Here is a 24,671-nt window from a genome sequence, read left to right as displayed (position 1 = left end):
CTTTTCTCCTCCCCCTGAACCATGTTATTCTTGATAGCCGCATCAATATAACAGATATTTGCATGGTTTTTGGTTCGCTGCTTGTCTGGTGCATGTTCAGTCTTCGAGGCGCTTTTGGCGCGTTTAAACGTGGCATTCGGTCTTTAAAAGAGATATTGGAATGGGTTTTTGAATATTTAATAAAAAAAATAGTGAAGCGCTTCGAAAACACCGTCGGCAGTGGGTTAATAGTGAAATGTGATTTATGAAATTTAAAATCTGAAATAAAAAATAATAAATAGAAAATAAAAAATTGGTGCTTGAAAGAGAATTTCATGTAAACAAACAATCTTCGAGCTGTGTTGAAATATTTTTTTGTTTAATTTTTTTGGACATTTGACAGAATATTTTTGAGGGTATTTTAGACCAAGAAAGGCGCATTTTTTAAATAATATTTTTTGAGAGGATGTTAGACCAACAAACGGAGTGTTAAAGAATATTTTTGAAAAACTTTGATAAATTTTCAAAACTATTTAAATTGTGGATTTTTAAATAAGTATTTAAAAAACTGCATTTTTTAAAAAATAATTTTGGAAAAACTGAATTAAAAACTAGCTTTCAAAAAAAAATTTGAATTTTTTACAGAACATTAAAACATTGCGGATATTTTGAAAAATAAAAGTTAAAAATAATCGTGGATTATTTTCAAATATTTTTCAAAATAATCGTGTTTTTTATTTTTTTTTTTTTTTTTTGAAAACATTCGTGGATTGCTTGAATTTGAACTAAATTTGAATTGGATTTTGAAAATATTTTTTAAAATAATTTTGGTCTATTAAACTACATTGTTGAAAATAATTAGAGATTTTTAAGAAAAGTTTGAAAATAATCGTGGATTAAAAAAAATATTTTTGAAAATAATAGTGAATTTTTCAAAAAAAATTTTTTTTGAAAATAACTGTGGATTTAAAAAAAATTGAAAATAATCGTGGATTTTTTTAAAAATCATTTTTGAAAATAATCTTGGATTTAAAATAATTTTTTTTTTGAAAATAATCGAGTTTTTTTAATTTTTTTGGAAAATAATCGGGGATTTTTTAACAAATTATTTTTGAAAATAATCGTGGATTTTTTTAACAAATTATTTTTGAAAATAATCGTGGATTTTTTTAACAAATTATTTTTGAAAATAATCGTGGATTTTTTTAAAAATTATTTTTGAAAATAATCGTGATTTTTTTGTTTTTTTTAATAATCATCGATTTTTTTAATACTTTTTTAAAAATAATCATGGATTTTTTTTAAATAATTTTTTTTTTAAAATAACCTTATTTTTTTTTAAATAATAGTGAAATGAGATTTGTGAAATATTAAATCTGAAATAAAAAATAATAAATAGAAAATAAAAAATTGGTGCTTGACCGATAAAGAGAATTTCAAGTAAAAAACAATCTTCGAGCTGTGTTGAAATATTTTTTGTTAAATTTTTTGGACAATTTCCAGAATATTGTTGAGGGGATATTAGAACAAGAAAGGCGGATTTTTTAAATAATATTTTTTGAGAGGACCTTAGACCAACAAACGGAGTATTAAAAAATATTTTTGAAAAACATTAATAACTTTTCAAAACTATTTAAATTGTGGATTTAAAAAAAAAATATTTAAAAAATGGATTTTTTAAAAAATAATTTCGGAAAAACTTGTTTAAAAAATAGCTTTCAAAAAAATTTGACTTTTTTACAGAACACTAAAAAATTGCAGATATTTTGAAAAATAAAAATTAAACATAATCGTTGATTATTTTCAAATATTTTTCAAAATAATCGTGTTTTTTATTTTTTGAAAACATTCGTGGATTGATTGAATTTAAACTGAATTTGAATTGATTTTGAAAAATTTTAAAAAATATTTTTGAAAATAATTGTGGACTATTAAACTACAGAACATTAAAAAAATGCGGATATTTTGAAAAATAAACATTAAAAATAATCGTGGATTATTTTCAAATATTTTTCAAAATAGTCGTGTTTTTTATTTTTTGAAAAAATTCGTGGATTGATTGAATTTGAACTGAATTTAAATTGATTTTAAAAAATTTTTAAAAATATTTTTGAAAATAATTGTGGACTATTAAACTACATTGTTGAAAATAATTAGAGATTTTTAAGAAAAGTTTGAAAATAATTGTTTTTGAAAATAATCGTGTTTTTTTAATTATTTTTGAAAATAATCGTGGATTTAAAAAAAAAATTGTTTTGAAAATAATAGAGGATTTTTCAAAAAAATATTTTTGAAAATAACCGCGGATTAATAGTCGAGGTTTTTTTAAAAATTGCTTTTAAAAATAATTGTGGATTTTTTATTTTTTTTTTTTTTTGAAAAAAAAAATCGTTAATCGATTATTTTTGAAAATAATCTTGGATTTTTTAACAATTTTTTTTGAAAACAATCTTGGACTTTTTTAAAAATAATTTTTGAAAATAATCGTGGATTTTTTATAAAAATTATTTTTGAAAATAATCGTGGATTTTTTATAAAAATAATTTTTGAAAATAATCGTGGATTTTTTATAAAAATAATTTTTAAAAATAATCGTGGATTTTTTATAAAAATAATTTTTAAAAATAATAGTGAATTTTTTTCAAAAATAATTTTTGAAAATAATCGTGGATTTTTTATAAAAATAATTTTTGAAAATAATCGTGGATTTTTTATAAAAAATAATTTTTGAAAATAATCCATTTTTTAAAAAATAGTTTTGAAAAAAATCTTGGTTTAACGCAATATTTTTGATAATAATCGTGAATTTTTTTAAAAAATATTTTTGAAAGTAATCGTAGATTTTTTAATAGTTATTTTTGAAAATAATCGTAAATTCTTTTAACAAATTATTTTTGAAAATTTCTGAAAATAACCGTGGATTTAAAAAAAATTGAAAATTAACGTGGATTTTTTTAAAAATAATTTTTGAAATTAATTGTGGATTTATAATCGTGGTTTTTTAAATTATTTTTGAAAATAATTGTTGATTATTTTGAAAAATTATTTTGAAATTTTCTTATGAAATATTTTTAAAAATAATTGTGGATTAAAAAAAATTATTATTAAAAATAATGGTGGGTTAAAAAAATATTTTTAAAAATAATCGTGGGTTTAAAAAAATATTTTTAAAAATAATCGTTGGTTAAAACAGCACATATTTTGAAAATAATTGTAGATTTTTTTAAATAGTTGCCGATTTTTTAAATGATTGCGGATTTATTAATAATTGTTTTTTAAATAATAGTAGATTTTTTTAATATTTTTCAAAATAATCGTGTTTTTTATTTTTTTAAAAACTTTCGTGGATTTATTGAATTTGAATTGATTTTGAATTTGAATAGATTTTGGACTATTTAACTACATTGTTGAAAATAATTAGAGAAAGGTATGAGAATATTCGTGGATTAAAAAAGAATTGAAAATAATTATATTTGAAAATAATCGTGGATTTTTTGAAAAAAAAAAATATTTTTGAAAATAATAGTGGATTTTTTAAAAAAATATTTCTGAAAATAAAAAAAATAAAAATAATTGTGGATTTTTTTAAAAATCATTTTTGAAAATAATAGTGGATTTTTTAACAAATTTTTTTGAAAATAATCGTGGATTTTTTTAAAAATTGTTTTTGAAAATAATCGTGGATATTTTTAAATTATATTGGAAAATAATCGTGGATTTTTTTTAAATTATTTTTGAAAATAATAGTGGATTTTAAGAAATTATTTTTGAAAATAATCGTGGATTTTTTTAAAAATTATTTTTGAAAATAATCGTGGATTTTTTTAAGAATTATTTTTGAAAATAATCGTGGATTTTTTTTAAAAATTATTTTTGAAAATAAACGTGGATTTTTTTAAAAATTATTTTTGAAAATAATCGTGGATTTTTTAGACATTATTTCTGAAAATAATCGTAGAATTTTTAAAAATAATTTTTGAAAATAATCGTGGATTTTTTATAAAAATAATTTTTGAAAATAATCGTGCATTTTTTATAAAAATAATTTTTAATCGTAGATTTTTTTATAAAAATAATTTTTAATCGTGGATTTTTTTATAAAAATAATTTTTAATCGTGGATTTTTTATAAAAATAATTTTTGAAAATAATCGTGGATTTTTTATAAAAATAATTTTTTGAAAATAATCGTGGATTTTTTATAAAAATATTTTTTTTGGAAATAACGTGGATTTTTTGTAAAAATAATTTTAGAAAATAATCGTGGATTTTTTTAATTATAATAAGTAATTGAGGATTTTTTAAAAAAAATATTATTGAAGATAATCGTGGATTTTTTAGAAATATTTTTGAAGATAATCGTGGATTTTTTAGAAATATTTTTGAAAATAATCGTGGATTTTTTACAAAAATAATTTTCGAAAATAATCGTGGATTTTTTATAAAAATAATTTTTTGAAAATAATCGTGGATTTTTTATAAAAATAATTTTTGAAAATAATCGAGGATTTTTTAATTATAATAAGTAATTGAGGTTTTTAAAAAAAATATTATTGAAGATAATCGTGGATTTTTATACCCTACACCACTATGTGGGGAGGGTATTATAAGTTGGTTTTGGCCAAAAAGTTTGTAACGCATCGAAATAATGGTCGTAGACCCATACTTATATATACCAAAATGAATGTCTTGACGAGCTGAGTCGATCTGGCTATGTCCGTCTGTCCGTCTGTCCATCTAAACCTTGTAATCACGCTACAGGTCGCAATTTTGGTCGGATCGTCACCAAATTTTGGGAGTTGATGAGGGTCCCGGAGGGGAAGAAGCCTATTGATTTTGGTGATAGTCGGATAATATTCAGGGGTCGAAATGGGCACAAAACGTATTTGGGGAAAAAGTCAACGTTTTATTTCAAAGCGAATATCTCCATATCTATAAGGGGTATATCAAAGGCAAAACCTGCTAGTGAAAGCAGAAAATATCACCTTTATAACGAGGTATAGTAGGTTGTCGTAGGTGGTCAAACAACGAAGATATCGCAATAGTCGCTAATAGAACCCAATTTTTCATTTATTCGATTTTAATTCCAATGACGAATAACACAGATTTTGTTGGGGACTTTCCAAAAACAAAGCCTGGCTATGAAAGTAGAAAATCCTGTCTTTACAATGATTCAAAGTAGGTTAGCGTAGGTGGCCAAATAACGGAGATATCACAATAGTCGGTAATATATCCCATTTTTCCACTTTTAAAGAAATCACGCTATAGGTCGTCATTTTGATCGGATCGTCACCAAATTTTGGGTGTTGATGGGGGTCCCCGAGGGGGAGAAGCCTATTTATTTTAGTGATGGTCGGATAATATTTAGGGGTCGGAATGGGCAAAAAACTTATTTGGAGAAAAAGTCAACGTTTTATTTCAACGCGAATATCTCCGCTTCTATAAGGGGTATATCAAAAGCAAAACCTGCTAGTGAAAGTAGAAATTTGCAACGATGTAAAGTAGGTTGTCAAATAACGAAGATATCGCAATAGCCGCTAATAGAACACAACTTTAAATTTTTGCGATTTTAACTATAATGACGAATATGACAGCTTTGGTTGGGGAACTTCCAAAAACAAAGTCTGACGATGAAAGTAGAAATCCCCATCTTTACAATGATTCAAATTAGGTTGGCGTAGGTGGCCAAATAACGGAGATATCGCAATAGTCGTAAATACATCCCTTTTTTCCATTTTTTTGTAATCACGCTACAGGTCGCAATTTTGATCGGATCGTCACGAAACTTTGGGGGTTAATGGGAGTCCTACAGAGGAAGAAGCCTATTGATTATGGTGATGGTCGGATAATATTCAAGGGTCGGAATGGACAAAAAACTTATTTGGAGAAAAAGTCAACGTTTTATTTCAAAGCGAATATCTCCGCTTCTATATGAGGGAATATCAAAAGCAAAACCTAATGCTAATGAAAGTAGAAAATATCACCTTTGCAACGATGTAACGCAGGTTGTCGTAGGTGGTCAAACAATGATGATATCGCAATGATGATATCGCTAATAAAACACAACATTTCATTTTTGCGATTTTAATAATAATGACGTATAGCACAGCATTGGTTGTGGACCTTCCAAAAGCAAAGTCCGACTATAAAAGTAGAAAATCCCATCTTTACAATGATGTAAAGCATGTTGGCGTATAAGGCAAAATAACGGAGATATCGCAATAGTCGGTAATACATCCTATTTTTTTAATTTTTTGTAATCACGCTACACGTCGTCATTTTGATTGGATCGTCACGAAATTTTGGGTGTTAATGTGGGTCCCACAGAGAAAAAAACCTATTGATTTAGGTAATTCATTATTTAGGGGTCGGAATGTGATGGTTGATGGTTGGCGTACATCCCCCTTTTCCATTTTTTTATTTGAGTTATTCTGACGATGCACTTAAATGTGTTTCAATAAAATTGACCTGTATTATTGAAGACATTCAGAACAAAGGCGCTAAGCTATCCCAATTTTAATATTTTGAATTTTACCAGTCAAAAGCTTATGCACAGGGGAAGTGGTGTAGGGTATCACATAGTCGGCCCCGACCCGACTATAGCCTTGGTTCACTTGTTTTAAAAATATGTTTGAAAATAATCGTGGATTTTTTATAAAAATAATTTTTGAAAATAATCGTGGATTTTTTATAAAAATAATTTTTTGAAAATAATTGTGGATTTTTTATAAAAATAATTTTTGAAAATAGTAGTGGATTTTTTATAAAAATAATTTTTGAAAATAATCGTGGATTTTTTTTACTATTTGGATTTTTTATACAAATAATTTTTGAAAATAGTCGTGGGTTTTTTATAAAAATAATTTTTGAAAATAATCGTGGATTTTTTTAATTATAATAAGTAATTGAGGATTAATTAAAAAAAGTATTATTGCAGATAATCGTGGATTTTTTCAAAAATATTTTTGAAAATAGTCGTAGGTTATTTTGAAAAATTATTTTGAAATTTTCTTATGAAATATTTTTAAAAATAATAGTGGATTTAAAAAAATATTATTAAAAATAATCGTGGGTTAAAAAAAATATTTTTAAAAATAATCGTTGGTTAAAACAAAAAATATTTTGAAAATAAGTGTAGATATTTTTTAAATAGTTGCCGATTTTTTTAAATAACTGCGGATTTATTGATAATTGTTTTTTAAATAATCGTGGATTTTTTTAATATTTTTCAGAATAATCGTGTTTTTTATTTTTTGAAAACATTCGTGGATTGATTGAATTTGAACTGAAATAATCGTGGATTTAAAAAAATATTTTTGAAAATAATCGTTGTTTTTTTTAATTATTTTTGAAAATAATCGTGGATTTTTTTAAAACAATATTTTTGAAATAGTGGATTTTTCAATAAAATATTTCTAAAAATAACCGTGGATTTAAAAAAAAATATTGCAAATAATCGTGAATTCTTTTAAAAATCATTTTTGAAAAGTATCGTGGATTTTTTTATTTTTATTTATTTTTTTTTTTTTTTTTTTGTTTTGAAAATAATCGTGTTTTTTTAATTGTTTTTGAAAATAATCATGAATTTCTTTAAAAATCCTTTTTGAAAATAATCGTGGATTTTTTAACAAATTATTTATGAAAGTAATCGTAATTATTTTTGAAAATAATCATATTTTTTTTTTAAATATTTTGTAAAAGTAATCATGGATTTTTTTTTAAATTTATTTTTGAAAATAACAATGGATTTTTTTAAATTTCTTTTTTTTAAATAATCGTGGATTTTTTAATTATTTTTGAAAATAATTGTGGATTTTTAATTTTTTTTGAAAATAACCATGGATTTTTTACAAATTTTTTTTTGAAAATAATCGTCTATTTTTTAAAAATTATAATTGAAATTAATCGTCGAATTTTTTTAAATTATTTTTGAAAATAATCGTCGATTTTTTTAAAATTGTTTTTAAAAAATAACAGTGGACTTTTTTTAAAAATTATATTTTAAAATAATCGTAGATTTTTTATAAAAAAAATTTTTGAAAATAAACGTGGATTTTTTTAATTATGTTTTAAAAATAATCGTGGATTTTGTATTATTTTTTTAAATAATCGTGGATTTTTTTATTATTTTTTTAAATAATCTTGGATTTTTTAAAAATTGTTTTGATTTTTTTTTATGAAATATTTGTAATTGTGGATTTTTGAACAATATTGTCGAAAATAATTGAGGATTTAAAAAAAAATATTATTGAAGATAATCCTGGTTTGAAAAAATATTTTTGAAGATAATCGTGGTTTAAAAAAGTATTTCTGATAACATTCGTGGATTTTTTTAAAAATTATTTTTGAAAATTATCGTAGATTTTTTTGAAAAATTAATTGTAGATTTTTTTTTAAATAGTTGCCGATTTTTTTAAATAATTGCGGATTTATTAATAATTGTTATTTAAATAATCGTGGATTTTTTTTTAATATTTTTCAAAATAATCTTGTTTTTTTTTATTTTTTGAAAACATTCGTAGATTGATTGAATTTTCGTAGATTGATTTGAAATTTTTTTAAATAATTGCGGATTTATGATTAATTGTTTTTTATTAATAATCGTGGATTTTTTATAAAAATATTTCTGAAAAAGTGGTGGATTTAAAAAAAATATTTTTGAAAAAATTTTTAATTTTTAAAAAAAATATTTTTAAAACGTCTTAAATTTTTAAAAAATGTTTTTGAAAAATCGTGGTTTTAAAAATTCTTGAAATTAAAAAAAATATTTTTGATTATATGTATTTAGATCTTGAAAAAATCGTAAATCTTTTTAAGTAATGGCGGATTTTTTAATAATTGTTTTGAAAAATTATCGCGGAGTTGTTTTAATAATCGTGGATTTTTAAAAAAATATTTCTGAAAAAATCGTGGATTTTTTAAAAAATATTTCTGAAAAAATCGTGGATTTAAAAAAAAAATCTGAATTTTTAAAAAAATATTTTTAAAAACATTGTAAATTTTTAAAAAATGTTTTTGAAAAAATCGTGGATTTAAAAAAAAATAAAGACAAAATGGGGATTTTTAAAAGTATTTTTAAAAAATCGTGGATTTAAAGATTCATGAAATTAAAAACAAATATTTTTGAAAAGAACGTGGATTTAAATAAAATGAACAATTGTGGATTTAAAAAAATTAAAAATCGTGGATTTAATGAAATAAAAAAAATCATAGATTTAGAAAAATAAAAAAATCTTAGATTTAAAAAAAAAATAAAAAATCGTGGATTTTTAAAAAATATTTTTGAAAAATAGTGGATTTAAAAAAGGTCGTGGATTTTTAAAATATATTTTTAAGAAATCGTGAATTTAAAAAATGAAACAAATTTGGATTAAAAAAATTATTTTTTTTAATTCTGATTTTTAAGAAATATTTTTGAAAAAAGTGGATTTTAGGAGGGTTGGCGTTTTTTGTTTGGGATGACGACTTCTATTTTGTTTTTCAAAATAGCCAGGCTTAATCCCATAGTCGTTGTTTTAATATTTTATTAAAACAACTTTAATTTATTAGTGGGAAAAAATTGGCGATGTTTACCAAGGGGTAAGGCAGGGAATACTATAGTTTCAGATCTCGCCACAGATCTTCATCAGTTCCCTTATTTCTTGTTTTTCAACAAGAAACTTTTTATACCCACTAATAAATTAAAGTTGAGCTATTTGAGCTAGCAATTGACACTTGGGTATAAAAAGTTTCTTGTTGAAAAACAAGAAATAAGGGAACTGATGAAGATCTGTGGCGAGATCTGAAACTATAGTATTCCCTGCCTTACCCCTTGGTAAACATCGCCAATTTTTTCCCACTAATAAATTAAAGTTGTTTTAATAAAATATTAAAACAAAGACTACGGGATTAAGCCTGACTATTTTGAAAAACAAAAGTGGATTTTTTTAAACGTTTTTTTTTTAAGATTTGCCCTGAGTAAAAGAACGCTTCCGTGGCATTCTTTAGAATAATAAAAGGTCTTTGAGGTCTCTTGTAGAGCAACAAAAGACTTCTATAGTCTTTTGTAGAGCAAAAGAGGACCTCTATGGTCTTACCCTAACTGAGACCCCAGGATCCTCGTGAAGGGCTTCTGCAGAACAACAAACCACGCCCCTGCAGTATGCGATCTAAACTGTTTTTTTTTACCATTTAATCTATGGTTCGGTGAAGGTCTTTTTTCTACCCCATAGTTTTCTGCACTTCTAGAGATCTGATCTCCTCTTTACCGCTTTGGAAGAAGTTGCTGATAGACTTTCTTTAGCCGCGCCGATGAACCCTCTGCCAAAGAATATTTTAAACAATCTTCTTTGTGAGGGTCTTGAGAAGGTTAGAAGCATTTGAAGGCTAAAAGATATTTTTCTTCTTCGACAGCTTTGCATTGTTCTGCTTATCGAGAGATCTGAATTTCTAAATTTTTAATTTAAACCCCCTTTAATCAATGTTTCCAAGAACTACAAGAAGATTCATAACATGGCTAATAATAATCTTTAGTTTGTCTACTAATTAAGTATTTAAACCTCTTAACAAATTTGTCATTCATTGAATTGCATTTACCCTTTTTTTGCTTAGCCTTCTACCTCTTCACAAATAATGAATGTAAACACTTTTCTTTCTTCAGCTGATTCTTGAGCTTCTTGGGGATTTTCTTCAATTCCTGATTGTCATTGACATTGGTTTATTTGCTCTTTTTTCCTCTTATTTTTTTTTTAACTGCAATACAGGAACTGAAAGTGATTATTTTCATGATAATTTTCAAATAGTAAGCTGAAATCCGTACCCACCTCTCCAAAAAAATATGCAATAAAATTTCGTTAAGAGAAAGAGTAACTAACTCAGCCTAAAAGTATATTACGCAAAAATAAGTGTTTTGGTGTTTCTTTCTTTTAGGAGGTTTCGTAGCGTTCCTTCCTTGTGTACCGTGAATAGTTTTATTTGACTTTGGTGTTTGAGAAAATTTGCCGCTCTTGTGTTTTATTGTTGTTGTGTTGCCTTTTGAAATTTACAAAACAAAAATTGTAAACGCAAGTTATGATTTTATTAAAAAACAGATTTCAATAGACAGCCAAGTTTTCTCCCATGGCAATGTTTTGTTTATTTGTCTTCGTTTCATAGGCCTAAAATGCTGGTTAGGGCTCGTATAAGTTTTGGTTTTGTTTGGAATTTTTAAGGCATAATAATAATGTTAGGCGCTCATAATTAAATTGTACTAGCTGTGATGTGACATGCTTTATTTACTTGTGGTTTAAACAGCCTTAAGGTATGCTTTGATTTTATACAAGAAATTTAATAAATTTGCTATTTTTAACCATATAATTATGAAAAAATGTTGTTATGTCGTTAATTTTGTAGAGAAATTTTTGAGGATCGAAGATTTTGATTTTTTTAAAGAATTTTGTTAGCGTTTTTAAAGAATTTTTGAGTTTTTTATAGATTTTTTTTTTAAAATTTTTAAAATAATTTTTTGAGAGACTTAAATTAGCGTTTTAAGGGTTTTTAAAGAATTTTTGAGTTTTTCTAAGAATTTTTGAAAATTTTTAAAATAATTTTTTGAGAGACTTAAATGTGGATTTTTTTAAATCTTCTTTTAGGTATTTTAAAGACTTTTTTGGGCATGAGTATTGTTTCTTGGAATTTTAAAACAATTTATTGCGTTTTTTAGGATTTTTTAAACAAGATTTTTTGAAGATTTTTCCATTTTTTTAAGAATTCTTAAGAATTTATTGAGGGTCTTTTAAGATTTTTTTGGGGATTTTTTGAAGAATTATTGATGGACCAAAAAAGTAGGTTTTTTTAAATATTTTTTTAAGATTAATAGGATTGTTTTAAATAATTTTTTGAGGATTTGTTAAAAAATTCTTTTTAAGGAGCATAATTTTTTGAGGATTTTTTTAAGAATTTTTAAAGATTTTTTTAAACAATTCTTTTGATGATTTTTTAAGTATTTTTTAAAATATTCTTGAGGATTTTTTAAAGAATTTTTGAGGATTTTTAAAGAATTTTTCGAGGATTTCTTAATGAATTTTTGGATGATTTTTAAAGATTTTTTTAGATTATAAAGGATTTTTTTACGATTTTTTAAATAATTTTTATTTACTTGTGGATTAAACAGCCTTAAGGTATGCTTTGATTTTTTATACAAGAAATTTAATAAATTTTCTATTTATACCCTACACAACTATGTGGGGAGGGTATTATAAGTTGGTTTTGGCCAAAAAGTTTGTAACGCATCGAAATAATGGTCGTAGACCCATACTTATATATACCAAAATGAATGTCTCGACGAGCTGAGTCGATCTGGCTATGTGTGTCCGTCCGTCAGTCCGTCCGTTCGTCCGTCCGTCCGTCTGTCCGTCTGTCCGTCTGTCCATCTAAACCTTGTAATCACGCTACAGGTCGCAGTTTTGATCGGATCGTCACAAAATTTTGGGGGTTAATGGGGATCCTACAGAGAAAGAAGCCTATTGATTTTGGTGATGGTCGGATAATATTCAAAGGTCGGAATGGAAAAAAACTTATTTGGAGAAAAAGTCAACGTTTTATTTCAAAGCGAATATCTCCGCTTCTAAAAGGGGTATATCAAAAGTTAAAGGTCAAACAACGAAGATATCGCAATAGCCGCTAATAGAACACAACTTTTCATTTTTGCGATTTTAATAATAATGACGGTTCGGGAATTTCCAAAAGCAAAGTCTGACAATGAAAGTAAAAAATCCCATCATTACAATGATGTAAAGCAGGTTGGCGTAGGTATCCAAATAACGGAGATATCGGTAATACATCCATTTTTCAACTTTTTTGGAAATCACGCTACAGGTCGCAATTTTAATTGGATCGTCACGAAATTTTGGGTGTTATTGGGGGTCCCACAGAGGAAAAACTCTTTGATTTTTGATAATGGGCGGATATTATTCAGGGGTCGGAATGTGAAAAAAAATATTTGGAAAAAAGACCAACGTTTTATTTCAAAGTTAATATCTCCCTTCTGTAGGAGGGAAAGTAGAAAATATTACCTTTACAACGATGTGAAGTAGGTTGTCATAGGTGGTCAAACAACAGAGATATCGCAATAGTCGGTAATGCATCCCTTTTTCCATTTTTGTGCAATCACACTACGAAATTTTGATCGGATGCTCACGAAATTTTGGGGGTTGATGGGGGTCTAACAGAGAAAGAAGCCTATTGATGGTTGGCATACATCCCACTTTTCCATTTTTTATTTGGGTTGTACTGCCGATGCACTTAAATGCGTTTCAAAAAAATTGACCTGTGTTAATGAAGACATTCAGAGCAAAGGCGCTAAGCTATCCCAATTTTAATATTTTGAATTTTATTAGTCAAAAGCTTATGAACGGGGGTAGTGGTGTAGGGTATTTCATAGTCGGCCCCGACCCTACTATAGCCTTGGCTCACTTGTTTTCAGTAATTTTTTCCAGATTTTTAAAATAATCTTTTTGAGGAGTTTTTAAAGAATTTGTTGAGGGTCCTAATCGTGGGTTTTTAATGAATTTATTCAAGGATTTTTTAAAACTTTTTTTGAAGATTTTTTTAGGGGTTTTCAGAGTCTTTCAGGATTTTTTAAATACATTTTTGAGGATTAAAAAAAAAGATTTTTTAGGAACCTAAACGTGGATTTTTTAACATTTTCAGATCATTTAAATTTTTTTCTTATGATTTTTTTAGGGATTTAAAAAAAATTTTGAGGATTTTTAAAGAACTTTTTTCGTGGAATTTTAAAAGATTTTTGAGGAATTATGAATTTTTTTTTTGAGAATTTTTAAAAGATTATAAAGGTTTTTTTATACATGTTTATAATGAATTTTTTATAGATTTTAGAGGAATTTTTAAAGATTTTTTTAAGAATGTTTAAACAATTTTCTGTGGGACCTATACGTGGATTCTTTGAAAAATTATTTTTGGCAAAGACTTTTAAAGAATATTTGAGGATTTTTAAAAACATTTTAGATGTGATTTAAGAAATTATTTTTTTTCAGTAATTTTTTTCGGATTTTTAAAATAATCCTTTGAAGATTTTTTAAAAATTTGTTGTGGGTCCTAATCGTGGATTTTTAATGAATTTATTTAGGGATTTTTTTAAAACTTCCTTTGAGGATGTTTTAAAGATTTTTTAAGGCTTTTTCAGAGTTTTTGAGGATTTTTTAAATAAATTTTTGAGGATTTAAAAAAAAACTAAAGAATTTTTTTAAGAACCTAAACGTGGATTTTGTAACTTTTTTAAGATCATTTAAATTTTTTTCTTATTATCTTTTAGGGATTTAAAAAATTTGGAGGATTTTTTAAAGAACTTTTTTCGTGGAATTTTAAAAGATATTTTTAAGGATTTTTTGGGGATATATTAAAAAGTTTTTTTGAGAATTTTTAAAAGATTATTAAGGTTTTTTTATAGATTTTTTTAAGAATTTTTTATGGACCAAAAACATGGATTTTCTTAAAAAATTATTTAAGATTTTTTTAAGAATTTTTTAAATAATTTTTTAAGGATTTTTTTAAAGAATTTTTGGAGAATTTTATACGAAGTTATTTAAAGACCTTTTAAGGAATTTTTAAGAATTTTTTTCCGGATTTTTAAAATAATTCTTTGAGGATTTTTTAAAGAATTTATTGAGGGTTCTAATATTTAATGAATTTATTTAAGGATTTTTTAAAATTTTTTTTTTTTTTTTTGAGGATGTTTTAATGATTTTTTTTATGTTTTTTTAGAGTTTTTAAGGATTTTTAAAAAAAAATTAAAGAATTTTTTAGGAATCTAAACTTGGATTTTTTAAATTTTTTAAGATTATTTAAATTTTTTTCTTATGATTTTTTAGTGATTTAAAAAAATGTTGAGGATTTTTTTTAAATAACTTTTTTTGTGGAATTTTAAAAGATTTTTATTAGGACTTCTTGAGGAATTATTAAAAAGATTTTTTGAGAATTTTTAAAAGATTATTAAGGTTTTTTTAAATCTTGTTTTTTATGCATTTTTTTATAGATTTTTAGAGAAATTTTTAAATTAGTTTTGTTTTAGTTGAAGATTCAATCATATGATTGTCTAAGTCTGGAGTTTCCCCCATTGGCTTAACTTCATCACTTTCCTCTTTGCAGAGAAAAATGTTTACAAAACGCACTGACAGCTTGCAAAATTAACTGATCGCTACCAATATCATGATTTCATCCCGGCGAAGGGAATTATCAATTGGCTTTTCAGTTTTTGAAATGATGAATTTTTAGTGTAGTTTTGTAAACATTTTTCTCTGCAAAGAGGAAAGTGATAAAGTTAAGCCAATGGGGGAAACTCCAGACTTAGACAATCAGAAATTTTTAAAGATTTTTTGAGGATTTTTAAACAATTTTCTGTGGGATACAAACGTGGATTATTTGAAAAATTGTTTTTAAGATTTTTAAAATGTTTTTAGCAAAGACTTTTAAAGAATATTTGAGGATATAAAGGAAATAATGTAGATGCGCTTAAAGAAAATAATTTTTTTCAGTAATTTTTTTCCGAATTTTTAAAATAATTCTTTTGAGAATTTTTTAAAGAATTTGTTGAGGGTCCTAATCGTGGATTTTTTATGAATTTATATAAGGATGTTTTAAAAACTTTTTTTGAGGATGTTTTTAAGATATTTTTGGGGGTTTTCAGAGTCTTTCAGGATTTTTTAAACAAAATTTTTGAGGATTAAAAAAAAAATTAAAGAATTTTTTAGGAACTTAAACGTGGATTTTTTAACTTTTTTAAGATTATATAAATTTTTTTCTTATGAATTTTTAGGGATTTAAACATATTTTGAGGTTTTTTTAAAAACTTTTTTCGTGGAATTTTAAAAAATTTTATTAGGACTTTTTGAGGAATTATTAAAAAGTTTTTTTTTTTTTTGAGAATTTTTAAAAGAAAAATTTAGGTGTGCTTTAAGAAAATAAATTTTTTCAGTAATTTTTTTTCGGATTTTTAAAATAATTCTTTTGAGGATTTTTTAAAGAATTTGTTGAGGGTCCTAATCGTGGATTTTTAATGAATTTATTTAAGGATTTTTTAAAAAACAATTTTTTGAGGATGTTGTAATTTTTTTTAGCTTTTTCGGAGTTTTTGAGGATTTTTTAAATAAATTTTCGAGGATTTAGAAAAAAAAAACATATTTTTTCTTATGATTTAACAAAATTTTGAGGATTTTTTAAAGAACTTTTTTCGTGGAATTTTAAAAGATTTTTGTTAGGACTTTTTGAGGAATTATTAAAAATTTTAAATCATTTTTTAATTATTTTTTTATAGATTTTTAGAGGAATTTTTAAAGATTTTTTGAGGATTTTTAAACAATTTTCTGTGGGACATAAACATGGATTCTTTAAAAAATTGCTTTTAAGATTTTTTAAAGAATATTTGAGGATTTTTAAAAAAAAAATTAAATGTGATTTAAGAAATTAAATATTTTCAGTAATTTTTTTCCGGATTTTAAAAATAATTCTTTTGAGGATTTTTTAAAGAATTTGTTGAGGGTCCTAATCGTGGATTTTTAATGAATTTATTTAAGGATTTTTTAAAAATTTGTTTGAGGATGTTTTAAAGATTTTTTTATTGTTTTCAGAGTCTTTGGGGATTTTTTAAATAAATTTTTGAAGATTTAAAAAAAAATAAAGAATTTTTTTAGGAACCTAAACGTGGATTTTTTAAATTTTTTAAGATTGTTTAAATTTTTTCTTATGATTTTTTAGGGATTTAAAAAAATTTTGAGGATTTTTTTAAAGAACTTTTTTCGTGGATTTTTGAAAGATTTTTATTAGGACTTTTTGAGGAATTATTAAAAAGTTTTCTTTTGAAAATTTTTAAAAGATTATTAAGGTATTTTTAAACATGTTTTTAATGATTTTTTTTGTAGATTTTTTGAAGAATTTTTTATGGACCAAAAACATGGATTTTCTTAAAGAATTCTTTAAGAAATTGTATTAAGGATTTTTTAAAAAAAAATTTAAGGATTTTTTTAAGAATTTTATGAGAATTTTATACGAAGTTATTTATTTGTTGAGGGTGCTAATCATGGATTTTTAATGAATTTATTTAAGAATTTTTTAAAATTTTTTTGAAGATGTTTTAAATATTTTTTTAGCTTTTTCACAGTTTTTTAAGATTATTTAAATAAATTTTTGAGGATTTAAAAAACAAAAATTAAAGAATTTTTTTAGGAACCTAAACGTGGACTTTCAACTTTTTTAGGATTGTTTAAATTTTTTGATTTTTTAGGGATTTAAAAAAAAAATTTGAGGATTTTTAAAAGAACTTTTTTCGTGGAATTTTTGAAATATTTTAAATAGGACTTTTTGGGGAATTATTAAAAAGTTTTTTTTTGAGAATTTTTAAAATATTATTAAGGTTTTTTAAACATGTTTTTAATGATTGTTTTTTTATACATTTTTTGAAGAATTTTTTATGGACAAAAGACATGGATTTTCTTAAAGAATTCATTAAGAAATTTTGTTAAGAATTTTTAAAATAATTTTTTACGGATTTTATTAAGAATTTTTAGAGACTTTTTACGATGTTATTTAAAGATCTTTTAAGGATTTTTTAGGACTTTTAAAATAATTCTTTTAAGGATTTTTTAAAGAATTTGTTGAGGGTCCTAATCGTGGATTTTTAATGAATTTATTTAAGGATTTTTTTAAAACTTTTTTTGAGGATGTTTAAAAATTTTTTTAGGGGTTTTCAGAGTCTTTCAGGATTTTTTAAATAAATTTTTGAGGATTAAAAAAAAAAAAAAGAATTTTTTTAGGAAACTAAACGTGGATTTTTTATCTTTTTTAAGATCATTTAAATTTTTTTCTTATGATTTTTTAGGTATTTTTAAAAATTTTGAGGATTTTTTAAAGAACTTTTTTCATGGAATTTTAAAAGATTTTTATTAGGACTTTTTGGGAAATTATTAACAAGTTTTTTTTGAGAATTTTTAAAAGATTATTAAGGCTTTTTTTAAACATGTTTTTAATGAATTTTTTTATAGATTTTTTGAAGAATTTTTTATGGACCAAAAACATGGATTTTCTTAAAGAATTCTTTAACAGTTTTTTAAGGATATTTCAAAAAAAAATTTATGAATTTTTTAAAGAATTTTTTGAGAATTTTTACGAAGTTATTTTAAGATCTTTTAAGGATTTTTTACGACTTTTAAATGAATTTTCGAAGTTTTTTTAAATAATTTTGAGGTTTTTTAAGCTTTTAATGTTTTATAATTAAAAATTTTTTGAGGATGTTTATTAAATTTTTTTTTAGTTTTTTTCAGAGTTTTTGAGGATTTTTCAAATAAATTTTTGAGGCGTTAAAAAAAATTAAACAATTTCTTTAGGAACCTAAAAGTGGATTCTTTAACTTTTTTAAGATTATTAAAATTTTTTATTATGATTTTTTATGGATTTAAAAAAAATTTTGTGGATTTTTTAAAGATTTTTTTTCGTGGAATTTTAAAAGCTTTTTATTAAGACTTTTTGAGGAATTATTAAAAAGTTCTTCTAAACATGTTTTTAATGATTTTTTTTATAGATTTTTAGAGAAATTTTTAAAGATTTTTAAGGTATTTTAAACAATTTTCTGTGGGACATAAACGTGGATTCTTTGAAAAATTGTTTTTGGCAAAGACTTTTAAAGAATATTTGAGGATTTTTAAAAACATTTTAGATGTGATTTAAGAATTTATTTTTTTTCAGTAATTTTTTTCCGGATTTTTAAAATAATTCTTTTGAAGATTTTTTAAAGAATTTGTTGAGGGTCCTAATCGTGGATTTTTAATGATTTTTTTTAAGAATTTTTTAAAAACTTTTTTTCAGGTTGTTTTAAAGATTTTGTTTTAGGTATTTTTTTCAGAGTCTTTGAGGATTTTTTAAATAAATTTTTGGGGATTTAAAAAAAATAAAAATAAATTTTTGGAACCTAAACGTGGATTTTTTAACTTTTTTAAGATCATTTAATTTTTTGATATGACTTTTTAGGGATTTAAAAAAAATTTGAGGATTTTTTAAAAAACTTTTTTCGTGGAATTTTAAAAGATTTTTATTAGGACTTTTTGAGGAATCATTAAAAAGTTTTTTTTTGAGAATTTTTAAAAGGTTATTAATAAAACAAGTTTTAATGAATTTTTTTTATAAATTTTTTGAAGAATTTTTTATGGACCAAACACATGGATTTTCTTAAAGAATTCTTTAAGAATTTTTTTAAGGATTTTTTTAAAGAATTTTTTGAGAAATTTTACGAAGTTATTTAAAGATCTTTTAAGGAATTTTTTTTCAGATTTTTAAAATAATTCTTTTGAGGATTTTTTAAGGAATTTGTTGAGGGTCCCAGTCGTGGATTTTTAATGAATTTATTTAAGGATTTTTTAAAAATTTTTTTGAGGATGTTTCAAAGATTTTTTTATGTTTTTTTAAGTTTTTAAGGATTTCTTAAATATATTTTTGAGGATTTAAAAAAATTAAACAACTTTTTAGGAACCTAAACGTGGATTCTTTAACTTTTTTAAGATTATTAAAATTTTTTCTTATGAAATTTTAGGGATTTAAAAAAATTGTGAGGATTTTTTTAAAGAACTTTTTTTTGTGGAATTATTAAAAAGACTTTTTGAGAATTTTTAAAAGATTATTAAGGTTTTTTAAATCGTGTTTTTAATGAATTTTTTGAAGAATTTTTTTTGAAGAATTTTTTATGGACCAAAAACATGGATTTTCTTCAATCTTCAGTCTTTCAGGATTTTTGAAATAAATTTTTGAGGGTTTTAAAAAAGTAAACAATTTTTTTTGGGAACCTAAACTTGGATTTTTTTAACTTCTTTAAGATCATTTAAATATTTTCTTATGATTTTTAGGGATTTAAAAAAATGTTGAGGATTTTTTAAAAAACTTTTTTCGTGGAATTTTAAAAGATTTTTATTAGGACTTTTTGAGGAATTATTAAAAATTTTTTTTTTGAGAATTTTTAAAGATTATTAAGGTTTTGTAAATCTTGTTTTTAATGAATTTTTTAAAGATTTTTTGACAATTTTTAAACAATTTTCTGTGGGACATAAACATGGATTCTTTAAAAAATTGCTTTTAAGATTTTTTAAAACGTTTTAAAACTTTTAAAGAACATTTGAGGATTTAAAAAAAAATAGATGTGATTTAAGATATTAAATTTTTTCAGTAATTTTTATCCGGATTTTTAAAATAATTCTTTTGAGGATTTTTTAAAGAGGGGTCCTAATCGTGGATTTTTAATAAATTTATTAAGGGATTTTTTAACAACTTTTTTGAGGACGTTTAAAGATTTTTTAGAGGTTTTCAGAGTTTTTGAGGATTTTTAAATACATTTTTGAGGACTTAAAAAAATTAAAGAATTTTTTTAGGAACCTAAACGTGGATTTTTTAACTTTTTTAAGATCATTTAAATTTTTTTCTTATGATTTTTTAAGGATTTAAAAAAATTTGGAGGATTTTTAAAGATTTTTTTTGTGGAATTTTAAAAGATTTTTATTATGACTTTTTGAGGAATTATTATCAAGTTTTTTTTGAGAATTTTAAAAGGATTTTTAAGGTTTTTTTAAATCATGTTTTTATGACTTTTTTATAGATTTTTTGAAGAATTTTTTATAGACCACAAACATAGATTTTCTTAAAAAATTCTTTAAGATTTTTTAACTGTTTTTTTTAAATAATTTTTAAGGATTTTTATAAAGACTTTTTTGAGAAATTTTACGAAGTTATTTAAAGATCTTTTAAGGAATTTTTAAGGATTTTTTTAGGACTTTTAAACGAGTGATTTTTTTCAGAATTTTTCAAATAATTTTTGAGTTTTTTTTAAATTTTTTGACGATTTTTTAAAGATTTGTTTACAATTTTTAAGAAAATTGTTAAGAATTATAGATGGAATTTGAAACAAATTTTTATGACGATTTCTAAAGAATCCTTTTGATGATTTTTTAAAGAACTTTTTCAAAGTTTTTAATGATTTTTTTCAGCATTTATAAAGAGCTTTTGAGGATTTTTTAAATATTTGTTGTGGATTTTTTAAAGAAATTTGGAGGGACCTAAACGTGGATTTTGAAAGAACTTTTTAACAATTTTTTTAATGTTGTTTTAAAGATTTTTTTTTTCGGGACCCGAACGTAGAATTTTGAAAGATTTTTTTTTGGGGATTTCTTATAATGTATTTTGAGAAATGTTTAAAAGATTTGTTGAGGATTTTTTTAGGGACATGAACATGGATTTTCAAAGAATTTTTGAAAATTTTCTAAACATTATTTTGAGAATTTTTTTACAGAATTTTTAAGATTTTTTGAAGAGTTATTTGATGGATCCAAACGTGGATTTTTAAAGAACTTTTTGAGGATTTTTTAAAAAACATTTTAAACGATTTATTTAAGGATTTTAAAAGAATTTTTTAGGATTTTTTATGAAATTTAAAGATTTTTTGAGGATTTTGAAATATGTTTAAATTTTGTTGAGGAGTTTTAGAGAAACGTTTAATGATTTTTTTAAAGGATTTTTAAAACAATTTTTGTGGGACATAAACGTGGATTCTTTGAAAAAGATATTTCTTTCAGAATTTTTAAATAATTTTTGAGGTTTTTTTAAGAATTTTTTTGAGGATTTTTTAAACATTTGTTTACAATTTTTAAGGAAATTGTTAAGAATTATAGATGGATTTTTAAAGAAATTTTTATGACGATTTCTAAAGAATCCTTTTGATGAGTTTTAAAGAACTTTTTTTAAAGTTTTTAAAGAATTTTTTCAACATTTATAAAGAGTTTTTGAGGATTTTTTTTAAATATTTTTTTGTGGATTTTTTAAAGAATTTTTGAGGGACATAAATGTGGAATTTGAAAGAACTTTTTAAATTTTTTTTAATGTTTTGACGATTTTTATCAATTTTTTTGACAATTTAAAAAAAAAAAAATTTCGGGATTTTTATCAATTTTTTTGACAATTTTTAAAAAATTTTTTTCGGGACCCAAACCTAGAATTTTGAAAGTTTTTTTTTTGGATTTTTTATAATATTTATAATGTTTAATGTTTAATATTTATAATGTTTAATGTTTATTAATGTTTAAAAGATTTGTTGAGGACATGAACATGGATTTTTAAAGCATTTTTGAAGATTTCCTAAAGATTATTTTGAGAATTTTTTTATAGAAGTTTTAAAATGTTTTTAAGAGTTTTTTGATGGATCCAAACTTGGATTTCTAAAGAACTTTTTGAGGATTTTTTTAGAAGTTTTGGATTTTTTTAAGAACTTTTTTAAAGAACTTCTTGAGGGACCTAAACATCGATTTTTTGTATTGTTGGAGGGGCCTAAAAGTGGCTTTTTAAAGAATTTTTGAGGATTTTTAAAGAATATTTAAAAAAATCCATATTTGACCCCTCAAAAAATTCTAAGGAAAATCCCCAAAAAATCCTCATAAAAATTCTTAACAAAATTCTCAAAATATTCCGCAAATAATTTTTTAAAAAATACTTCCTTATGTCCCTCACAGAATTCTTTAAAAATCCTCAAAAAATCTTTTCAAAATCCCCTGAAAAAGATTCTAAGAAAAAACAAGTAAGAACAGACTATAGTCGGACGGGGCCGACCATGTGATACCCTATACCACTAAACGCGTCTTCTTGGGATAAAGTTATAAGATGTGCATTAGAAATTTTACCAATTTTCACACAAAAGTTTTGATCAATTTAACCCGCTAAATATTATCCGATCATACCGTTGACTTGCACGCTACTTCTTCATCTCAAACCAAAACTACGTTTAAAATTTCGCGCCGATCGGACTATTATTGCGACCTACAGAGCGGCTACAAAATCGAGCAAAAATTTTGTTTTTGGTCCATTTCATCCCTTTAACATTTCACGATCATCGCCAAAAACTAATCAGTTCTATTCTGGTCCAAACCCGACCTCCATACTAAATTTCGTGACAATCGGTCCATAATTGCGGCCTCTAGCTTGATTACAATTTTTAATGGACGGACAGACGGACGGACGGACGGACGGACACACATCGCTAAATCGCTTTATCTCGTCGAGATATGAAGTTTGGTATACCACATGAGGGGTCTACGACGAATATTTCGCGGCGTTACATGAATTTTTGGGAAAACAAACTTATTATACCCTTTTCCACATTGTGGTATAGGGTATAAAAAACATTTTGAAAAGATATTTTGAGGATTTTTAATGAATTCTGTGAGGGACATAAAGAAGTATTTTTTAAAAAATTATTTGCGTAATGTTTTGAGGATTTTGTTAAGAATTTTTCTGATTTTTTTTTTTTTTTTTTTTTTGAGGATTTTCCTTAGAATTTTTTTAAAGCATCAACTGTGGATTTTTTAAACATTTTTGGAGACTTTTTACAGACTTTAAAGAATATTTGAGGATTTTTTAAAGAATTTTTCGAGAAATCTAAACGTGTATTTTTTACATAATTTTTAGAGGATGATTTTTTGTGGAATTTTTATAGATTTTTCTGAGGATTTTTAATACATTTTTGTGGTCTCTAAACGTGGATTATTTAAACAATTTTTGAGGAATGTTTTAGGAATTGTTTGAGAATTTTTTAAGAATTTTTTTAAATCTAAATTTTAGAAATCTAAACTTGTATTTTTTAAAGAATTTTTAGAGAATGATTTTCTGTGGAATTTTTAAAGATTTTTCTGAGAATTTTTAATACATTTTTGAGGTTTCTAAACGTGGATTTTTTAAAAAATGTTTGAAGAATGTTTTAGGAATTGTTTGAGAATTTTTAAAATAATTTTTTGTGAAGATTCTTAAAGAATTTTTGAGGATTTATTGAAGAATGTTTTGAGATTTTGTAAAGAATTTTTTAAAGTTGTCTCTGAAGTCCTCTGTCTATCTCTGTGTAGAAACAAAAGTCCACTGAGGACTTCTTAAGAGCAACAGAAGGGTTTACAGGTCTTCTGTAGAGCAACAGGAGCGCTCTGAAGTAATATGTATAGTACCAGATGACCGCCGAGGCACTCTTCAGAATAACAGAGAGCACGAGATGATTTCTGTGGTCTTCTATAGAATAATCAAAGGGCCCTGAGTTGTACTCCAGAGCAACAGAAAGGCTTTTTTAATCAATAGAAAGGAGGACTTTGGATGATTTTAAATTGACCACAGTTTTTGTTGATCATTTCCTTAATGGTTTTCTGAGGGTCATTTTGTACCCCACCAGACACTAAATCTATTTTGGCGTATGATGATGGCGACTCTAGGTTTCCACGGCCAACTTACTTTTCTGGTCCAGGATTTTCATTCAGAATTCCCAGGTTCTTTTTGCATGTTTGAGGTCACTATGTCGCAATTTTTAAACGGATTTTTGATATCTCCGAAACTAGAAGAGATAGAGCATTAAAAGTACACCTATGTATAAAAAAGTCGTGATATCTCCGAAACTAGAACAGATAGAGCATTAAAAATACACTCATAGCAAAGTCGTGATATCTCCGAAACCAGAACAGACAGAGCATTAAAAGTACAATCATAGATAAGCCGTGATATCTCTGAAACTAGAAGAGATAGAGCATTAAAAGTGCACCTATAAAAAAGTCGTGATATCTCGGAAACTAGAAGAGATAGAGCATTAAAAATACACATATAGAAAAGTCGTGATGTCTCCGAAACTAGAAGAGATAGAGCATTAAAAGTACACTTATAGAAAAG

At 23.9% G+C, this 24,671-nt stretch overlaps 1 protein-coding gene across 6 annotated transcripts in view; it reads left to right on the top strand.

Annotated features, from left to right (window-relative positions):
• Nucleotides 1–64: 64 nt before the first annotated feature.
• Grd (gamma-aminobutyric acid type A receptor subunit Grd) overlaps nt 65–24,671 on the top strand; it is an 88,392-nt gene continuing 63,785 nt past the window's right edge. For 2 of the 6 annotated variants that reach the window (XM_073982410.1, XM_073982411.1), the window contains exon 1: nt 95–316. The gene's annotated coding sequence lies outside the window, so the exon portion shown is untranslated. Of the gene's footprint in view, nt 396–24,671 lie in introns of all 6 variants that reach the window. The other 4 variants (XM_073982414.1, XM_073982415.1, XM_073982416.1 and 1 more) reach the window with 4 other exon arrangements.

Source organism: Musca autumnalis, unplaced genomic scaffold (assembly GCF_047663935.1).
Source record: "Musca autumnalis isolate F117 unplaced genomic scaffold, ASM4766393v1 scaffold_4, whole genome shotgun sequence".
Taxonomy (NCBI): domain Eukaryota; kingdom Metazoa; phylum Arthropoda; class Insecta; order Diptera; family Muscidae; genus Musca; species Musca autumnalis.
This window is presented reverse-complemented; position numbering and strand designations above follow the sequence as displayed.